This window comes from Coffea eugenioides, unplaced genomic scaffold (assembly GCF_003713205.1).
Source record: "Coffea eugenioides isolate CCC68of unplaced genomic scaffold, Ceug_1.0 ScVebR1_1162;HRSCAF=1970, whole genome shotgun sequence".
NCBI lineage: Eukaryota > Viridiplantae > Streptophyta > Magnoliopsida > Gentianales > Rubiaceae > Coffea > Coffea eugenioides.
In genome coordinates this window covers 45,175-53,064 of record NW_020861545.1, presented here as the reverse complement: position 1 = coordinate 53,064, position 7,890 = coordinate 45,175, and the positions used below count along the sequence as shown (strand labels likewise).

The 7,890-nt window shown below is 42.5% G+C and overlaps 13 non-coding genes and 2 pseudogenes across 13 annotated transcripts; all 15 read right to left on the bottom strand.

Annotated features, from left to right (window-relative positions):
• Positions 1-249: 249 nt before the first annotated feature.
• Positions 250-368, bottom strand: LOC113755039. Its single transcript, XR_003465542.1, has one exon. It is a non-coding gene; the product is annotated as a 5S ribosomal RNA (ribosomal RNA).
• Positions 369-782: 414 nt separating this feature from the next.
• Positions 783-901, bottom strand: LOC113755054. The gene has a single exon (XR_003465556.1). It is a non-coding gene; the product is annotated as a 5S ribosomal RNA (ribosomal RNA).
• Positions 902-1,314: 413 nt separating this feature from the next.
• Positions 1,315-1,435, bottom strand: LOC113755014 (annotated as a pseudogene).
• A 425-nt stretch (positions 1,436-1,860) lies between these two features.
• LOC113755009 lies at positions 1,861-1,984 on the bottom strand (annotated as a pseudogene).
• A 418-nt stretch (positions 1,985-2,402) lies between these two features.
• LOC113755053 lies at positions 2,403-2,521 on the bottom strand. The gene has a single exon (XR_003465555.1). It is a non-coding gene; the product is annotated as a 5S ribosomal RNA (ribosomal RNA).
• Positions 2,522-2,936: 415 nt separating this feature from the next.
• On the bottom strand, positions 2,937-3,055 carry LOC113755027. Its single transcript, XR_003465530.1, has one exon. It is a non-coding gene; the product is annotated as a 5S ribosomal RNA (ribosomal RNA).
• A 414-nt stretch (positions 3,056-3,469) lies between these two features.
• On the bottom strand, positions 3,470-3,588 carry LOC113755038. Its single transcript, XR_003465541.1, has one exon. It is a non-coding gene; the product is annotated as a 5S ribosomal RNA (ribosomal RNA).
• A 413-nt stretch (positions 3,589-4,001) lies between these two features.
• LOC113755011 lies at positions 4,002-4,120 on the bottom strand. The gene has a single exon (XR_003465519.1). It is a non-coding gene; the product is annotated as a 5S ribosomal RNA (ribosomal RNA).
• A 415-nt stretch (positions 4,121-4,535) lies between these two features.
• Positions 4,536-4,653, bottom strand: LOC113755002. Its single transcript, XR_003465513.1, has one exon. It is a non-coding gene; the product is annotated as a 5S ribosomal RNA (ribosomal RNA).
• A 415-nt stretch (positions 4,654-5,068) lies between these two features.
• LOC113755028 lies at positions 5,069-5,187 on the bottom strand. The gene has a single exon (XR_003465531.1). It is a non-coding gene; the product is annotated as a 5S ribosomal RNA (ribosomal RNA).
• A 415-nt stretch (positions 5,188-5,602) lies between these two features.
• On the bottom strand, positions 5,603-5,721 carry LOC113755052. Its single transcript, XR_003465554.1, has one exon. It is a non-coding gene; the product is annotated as a 5S ribosomal RNA (ribosomal RNA).
• A 413-nt stretch (positions 5,722-6,134) lies between these two features.
• On the bottom strand, positions 6,135-6,253 carry LOC113755051. Its single transcript, XR_003465553.1, has one exon. It is a non-coding gene; the product is annotated as a 5S ribosomal RNA (ribosomal RNA).
• Positions 6,254-6,668: 415 nt separating this feature from the next.
• LOC113755025 lies at positions 6,669-6,787 on the bottom strand. Its single transcript, XR_003465529.1, has one exon. It is a non-coding gene; the product is annotated as a 5S ribosomal RNA (ribosomal RNA).
• A 411-nt stretch (positions 6,788-7,198) lies between these two features.
• LOC113754972 lies at positions 7,199-7,317 on the bottom strand. Its single transcript, XR_003465485.1, has one exon. It is a non-coding gene; the product is annotated as a 5S ribosomal RNA (ribosomal RNA).
• A 414-nt stretch (positions 7,318-7,731) lies between these two features.
• LOC113755030 lies at positions 7,732-7,850 on the bottom strand. Its single transcript, XR_003465533.1, has one exon. It is a non-coding gene; the product is annotated as a 5S ribosomal RNA (ribosomal RNA).
• Between the last annotated feature and the right edge of the window lie 40 nt (positions 7,851-7,890).

Sequence of the window (7,890 nt, the reverse complement as noted above, 5' to 3'; positions counted from 1 at the left end):
TCCCTCATCCCGCAACTCTAAATTATCATGAAATCAATCCTTCACGCTTGCGGTGATACATTTGCGCCGACAAATTTGAGCGACGATCCGGGCTTTGATCGAGCAATACCGTTCCTGATTTGTCTCGCGCCTTCAGACCCGCTTCATGCTTCGACAAGAAGCAAAATACAAAGCAATCGTTCCGACGGAGCTAAATTACTACAGGATAAAGAACGAATAGGAAATTTGGATTTCGAAACAAAAAAAAGAGGGGTGCAACACGAGGACTTCTCAGGGGGTCACCCATCCTAGTACTACTCTCGCCTAAGCACGCTTAACTTCGGAGTTCTGATGGGATCCGGTGCATTAATGCTGGTATGATCGCACCCGCCATTTTCCTTTCGCTTTATTCCTTTAAACTACCCAGTCCTGAAAAGCAGTGTGACTTTTCTAGACCGAAATTCATTTTAAGCGTCAATACAAGAATTTTCCTCTTATCCTTTTATTTATTTACTTTATATTTTTTTTGTTATTGATTTGCACCTTATTTTTTTCCCTCATCCCGCAACTCTAAATTATCATGAAATCAATCCTTCACGCTTGCGGTGATACATTTGCGCCGACAAATTTGAGCGACGATACGGGCTTTGATCGAGCCGTACCGTTCCTGATTTGTCTCGCGCCTTCAGACCCGCCTTCATGCTTCGACAAGAAGCAAAATATAAAGCAATCGTTCCGACGGAGCTAAATTACTACAGGATAAAGAATGAATAGGAAATTTCGATTTCGAAACAAAAAAAAGAGGGGTGCAACACGAGGACTTCCCAGGGGGTCACCCATTCTAGTACTACTCTCGCCTAAGCACGCTTAACTTCGGAGTTCTGATGGGATCCGGTGCATTAATGCTGGTATGATCGCACCCGCCATTTTCCTTTCGCTTTATTCCTTTAAACTACCCAGTCCTGCGAAGCAGTGTGGCTTTTCTAGACCGAAATTCATTTTAAACGTCAATTCAAGCATTTTTCTCTTATCCTTTTATTTATTTACTTTATATTTTTTTTGTTATTGATTTGCACCTTATTTTTTTCCCTCATCCCGCAACTCTAAATTATCATGAAATCAATCCTTCACGCTTGCGGTGATACATTTGCGCCGACAAATTTGAGCGACGATCCGGGCTTTGATCGAGCAATACCGTTCCTGATTTGTCTCGCGCCTTCAGACCCGCTTCATGCTTCGACAAGAAGCAAAATATAAAGCAATCGTTCCGACGGAGCTAAATTACTACAGGATAAAGAATGAGTAGGAAATTTCGATTTCGAAACAAAAAAAAAGAGGGGGCAACACGAGGACTTCCCAGGGGTCACCCATATCTAGTACTACTTCTCGCCTAAGCACGCTTAACTTCGGAGTTCTGAGGGATTCCGCGTGCATTAATGCTGGTATGATCGCACCCCCATTTTCCTTTCGCTTTATTCCTTTAAACGTACCCAGTCCTGCGAAATGCAGTGTGGCTTTCTAGACCGAAAAATTCATTTTAAACGTCAATTCAAGCATTTTCTCTTATTCCTTTTATTATTTAACTTTAATTTGTTTTGTTATTGATTTGCACCTTATTTTTTTCCCGTCATTCCCGCAACTCTAAATATCATGAAATAATCCTTCACGCTTGCGCGTGCATTACATTTGCGCCGACAAATTTGAGCGACGATCCGGGCTTTGATCGAAGGCAATACCGGTTCTTGATTTGTCTTCGCGCCTTCAGACCCGCTTCATGGCTTCGACAGGAGCAAAAATATAAAGCAATCGTTCCGACGAGCTAAATTACTACAGGGATAAAAGAACGAATAGGAAAATTCGATTTCGAAACAAAAAAAAGAGGGGTGGCAACACCGAGGAACTTCCCAGGGGGTCACCCATTCTAGTACTTACTCTCGCCTAAGCACGCTTAACTTCGGAGTTCTGATGCGGATCCGGTGCCATTAATGCTGGTATGATTCGCACCCGCCCATTTCCTTTCGCTTTATTCCTTTTAAAACGACCCAGTCCTGCGAAAGCAGTGTGGCTTTTCTAGACCGAAATTCATTTTAAACGTCAATTCAAGCATTTTTCTCTTATCCTTTTATTTATTTACTTTATATTTTTTTTGTTATTGATTTGCACCTTATTTTTTTCCCTCATCCCGCAACTCTAAATTATCATGAAATCAATCCTTCACGCTTGCGGTGATAAATTTGCGCCCACAAATTTGAGCGACGATCCGGGCTTTGATCGAGCCGTACCGTTCCTGATTTGTCTCGCGCCTTCAGACCCGCCTTCATGCTTCGACAAGGAGCAAAATATAAAGCAATCGTTCCGACGGAGCTAAATTACTACAGGATAAAGAACGAATAGGAAATTTCGATTTCGAAACAAAAAAAAGAGGGGTGCAACACGAGGACTTCCCAGGGGGTCACCCATTCTAGTACTACTCTCGCCTAAGCACGCTTAACTTCGGAGTTCTGATGGGATCCGGTGCATTAATGCTGGTATGATCGCACCCGCCATTTTCCTTTCGCTTTATTCCTTTAAACTACCCAGTCCTGCGAAGCAGTGTGGCTTTTCTAGACCGAAATTCATTTTAAACGTCAATTCAAGCATTTTTCTCTTATCCTTTTATTTATTTACTTTATGTTTTTTTTTGTTCTTGATTTGCACCCTGTTTTTTTCCCTCATACCGCAACTCTAAATTATCATGAAATCAATCCTTCACGCTTGCGGTGATAAATTTACGCCCACAAATTTGAGCGACGATCCGGGCTTTGATCGAGCCGTACCGTTACTGATTTGTCTCGCGCCTTCAGACCCGCCTTCATGCTTCGACAAGAAACAAAATATAAAGCAATCGTTCCGACGGAGCTAAATTACTACAGGACAAAAAACGAATAGGAAATTTGGATTTCGAAACAAAAAAGAGAGGGGTGCAACACGAGGACTTCCCAGGGGGTCACCCATCCTAGTACTATTCTCGCCCAAACACGCTTAACTTCGGAGTTCTGATGGGATCCGGTGCATTAGTGCTGGTATGATCGCACCCGCCATGTTCCTTTCGCTTTATTCTTTTAAACCACCCCGTGCTGCGAAACAGTGTGGCTTTTCTAGACCGAAATTCATTTTAAGCTTCGATTCAAGCATTTTCCTCTTATCCTTTTATTTATTTAATTTACATTTTTTTTGTTATTGATATGCACCTTATTTTTTTCCCTCATTCCGCAACTCTAAATTATCATGAAATCAATCCTTCACGCTTGCGGTGATACATTTGCGCCCACAAATTTGAGCGACGATCCGGGCTTTGATCGAACCGTACCGTTCCTGATTTGTCTCGCGCCTTCAGACCCGCCTTCATGCTTCGACAAGAAGCAAAATATAAAGCAATCGTTCCGACGGAGCTAAATTACTACAGGATAAAGAACGAATAGGAAATTTGGATTTCGAAACAAAAAAAAGAGGGGTGCAACACGAGGACTTCTCAGGGGGTCACCCATCCTAGTACTACTCTCGCCTAAGCACGCTTAACTTCGGAGTTCTGATGGGATCCGGTGCATTAATGCTGGTATGATCGCACCCGCCATTTTCCTTTCGCTTTATTCCTTTAAACTACCCAGTCCTGAAAAGCAGTGTGACTTTTCTAGACCGAAATTCATTTTAAGCGTCAATACAAGCATTTTCCTCTTATCCTTTTATTTATTTACTTTATATTTTTTTTGTTATTGATTTGCACCTTATTTTTTCCCTCATCCCGCAACTCTAAATTATCATGAAATCAATCCTTCACGCTTTCGGTGATACATTTGCGCCGACAAATTTGAGCGACGATACGGGCTTTGATCGAGCCGTACCGTTCCTGATTTGTCTCGCGCCTTCAGACCCGCCTTCATGCTTCGACAAGAAGCAAAATATAAAGCAATCGTTCCGACGGAGCTAAATTACTACAGGATAAAGAACGAATAGGAAATTTGGATTTCGAAACAAAAAAGAGAGGGGTGCAACACGAGGACTTCCCAGGGGGTCACCCATCCCAGTACTACTCTCGCCCAAGCACGCTTAACTTCGGAGTTCTGATGGGATCCGGTGCACTAGTGCTGGTATGATCACACCCGCCATGTTCCTTTCGCTTTATTCTTTTAAACTACCCCGTCCTGCGAAACAGTGTGGCTTTTCTAGACCGAAATTCATTTTAAGCGTCAATTCAAGCATTTTTCTCTTATCCTTTTATTTATTTATTTAATATTTTTTTTTGTTATTGATTTGCACCCTGTTTTTTCCCTCATCCCGCAACTCTAAATTATCATGAAATCAATCCTTCACGCTTGCGGTGATATATTTGCGCCGACAAATTTGAGCGACGATCCGGGCTTTGATCGAGCCGTACCGTTACTGATTTCTCTCGCGCCTTCAGACCCGCCTTCATGCTTCGACACGAAACAAAATATAAAGCAATCGTTCCGACGGAGCTAAATTACTACAGGATAAAGAACGAATAGGAAATTTCGATTTCGAAACAAAAAAGAGAGGGGTGGAACTCGAGGACTTCCCAGGGAGTCACCCATCCTAGTACTACTCTCGCCCAAGCACGCTTAACTTCGGAGTTCTAATGGGATCCGGTGCATTAGTGCTGGTATGATCGCCGCCGCCATGTTCCTTTCGCTTTATTCTTTTAAACCACCCCGTGCTGCGAAACAGTGTGGCTTTTCTAGACCGAAATTCATTTTAAGCTTCAATTCAAGCATTTTCCTCTTATCCTTTTATTTATTTACTTTATATTTTTTTTTGTTATTGATTTGCACCCTATTTTTTTCCCTCATCCCGGAACTCTAAATTATCATGAAATCAATCCTTCACGCTTGCGGTGATACATTTGCGCCGACAAATTTGAGCGACGATCCGGGCATTGATCGAGCAATACCGTTCCTGATTTGTCTCGCGCCTTCAGACCCGCCTTCATGCTTCGACAAGAAGCAAAATATAAAGCAATCGTTCCGACGGAGCTAAATTACTACAGGATAAAGAACGAATAGGAAATTTGGATTTCGAAACAAAAAAAAGAGGGGTGCAACACGAGGACTTCCCAGGGGGTCACCCATTCTAGTACTACTCTCGCCTAAGCACGCTTAACTTCGGAGTTCTGATGGGATCCGGTGCATTAGTGCTGGTATGATCGCACCCGCCATGTTCCTTTCGCTTTATTCTTTTAAACTACCCCGTGCCTGCGAAGCAGTGTGGCTTTTCTAGACCGAAATTCATTTTAAGCGTCAATTCAAGCATTTTCCTCTTATCCTTTTATTTATTTACTTTATATTTTTTTTGTTATTGATTTGCACCCTATTTTTTTCCCTCATCCCGCAACTCTAAATTATCATGAAATCAATCCTTCACGCTTGCGGTGATACATTTGCGCCGACAAATTTGAGCGACGATCCGGGCTTTGATCGAGCAATACCGTTCCTGATTTGTCTCGCGCCTTCAGACCCGCCTTCATGCTTCGACAAGAAGCAAAATATAAAGCAATCGTTCCGACGGAGCTAAATTACTACAGGATAAAGAACGAATAGGAAATTTGGATTTCGAAACAAAAAAAAGAGGGGTGCAACACGAGGACTTCCCAGGGGGTCACCCATTCTAGTACTACTCTCGCCTAAGCACGCTTAACTTCGGAGTTCTGATGGGATCCGGTGCATTAATGCTGGTATGATCGCACCCGCCATTTTCCTTTCGCTTTATTCCTTTAAACTACCCAGTCCTGCGAAGCAGTGTGGCTTTTCTAGACCGAAATTCATTTTAAACGTCAATTCAAGCATTTTTCTCTTATCCTTTTATTTATTTACTTTATATTTTTTTTGTTATTGATTTGCACCTTATTTTTTTCCCTCATCCCGCAACTCTAAATTATCATGAAATCAAATCCTTCACGCTTGCGGTGATAAATTTGCGCCACAAATTTGAGCGACGATCCGGGCTTTGATCGAGCGTACCGTTCCTGATTTGTCTCGCGCCTTCAGACCCGCCTTCATGCTTCGACAAGGAGCAAAATATAAAGCAATCGTTCCGACGGAGCTAAATTACTACAGGATAAAGAACGAATAGGAAATTTCGATTTCGAAACAAAAAAAAGAGGGGTGCAACACGAGGACTTCCCAGGGGGTCACCCATTCTAGTACTACTCTCGCCTAAGCACGCTTAACTTCGGAGTTCTGATGGGATCCGGTGCATTAATGCTGGTATGATCGCACCCGCCATTTTCCTTTCGCTTTATTCCTTTAAACTACCCAGTCCTGCGAAGCAGTGTGGCTTTTCTAGACCGAAATTCATTTTAAACGTCAATTCAAGCATTTTTCTCTTATCCTTTTATTTATTTACTTTATGTTTTTTTTTGTTCTTGATTTGCACCCTGTTTTTTTCCCTCATCCCGCAACTCTAAATTATCATGAAATCAATCCTTCACGCTTGCGGTGATAAATTTGCGCCCACAAATTTGAGCGACGATCCGGGCTTTGATCGAGCCGTACCGTTACTGATTTGTCTCGCGCCTTCAGACCCGCCTTCATGCTTCGACAAGAAGCAAAATATAAAGCAATCGTTCCGACGGAGCTAAATTACTACAGGACAAAAAACGAATAGGAAATTTGGATTTCGAAACAAAAAAGAGAGGGGTGCAACACGAGGACTTCCCAGGGGGTCACCCATCCTAGTACTATTCTCGCCCAAACACGCTTAACTTCGGAGTTCTGATGGGATCCGGTGCATTAGTGCTGGTATGATCGCACCCGCCATTTTCCTTTCGCTTTATTCTTTTAAACCACCCCGTGCTGCGAAACAGTGTGGCTTTTCTAGACCGAAATTCATTTTAAGCTTCGATTCAAGCATTTTCCTCTTATCCTTTTATTTATTTAATTTACATTTTTTTTGTTATTGATATGCACCTTATTTTTTTCCCTCATTCCGCAACTCTAAATTATCATGAAATCAATCCTTCACGCTTGCGGTGATACATTTGCGCCCACAAATTTGAGCGACGATCCGGGCTTTGATCGAACCGTACCGTTCCTGATTTGTCTCGCGCCTTCAGATCCGCCTTCATGCTTCGACAAGAAGCAAAATATAAAGCAATTGTTCCGACGGAGCTAAATTACTACAGGATAAAGAACGAATAGGAAATTTGGATTTCGAAACAAAAATGAGAGTGCAACACGAGGACTTCCCAGGGGGTCACCCATCCTAGTACTACTCTCGCCTAAGCACGCTTAACTTCGGAGTTCTGATGGGATCCGGTGCATTAATGCTGGTATGATCACACCCGCCATTTTCCTTTCGCTTTATTCCTTTAAACTACCCAGTCCTGAAAAGCAGTGTGGCTTTTCTAGACCGAAATTCATTTTAAGCGTCAATACAAGCATTTTCCTCTTATCCTTTTATTTATTTACTTTATATTTTTTTTGTTATTGATTTGCACCTTATTTTTTTCGCTCATCCCGCAACTCTAAATTATCATGAAATCAATCCTTCACGCTTGCGGTGATACATTTGCGCCGACAAATTTGAGCGACGATCCGGGCTTTGATCGAGCCGTACCGTTCCTGATTTGTCTCGCGCCTTCAGACCCGCCTTCATGCTTCGACAAGAAGCAAAATATAAAGCAATCGTTCCGACGGAGCTAAATTACTACAGGATAAAGAACGAATAGGAAATTTGGATTTCGAAACAAAAAAAAGAGGGGTGCAACACGAGGACTTCCCAGGGGGTCACCCATCCTAGTACTACTCTCGCCTAAGCACGCTTAACTTCGGAGTTCTGATGGGATCCGGTGCATTAATGCTGGTATGATCGCACCCGCCATTTTCCTTTCGCTTTATTCCTTTAAACTACCCAGTC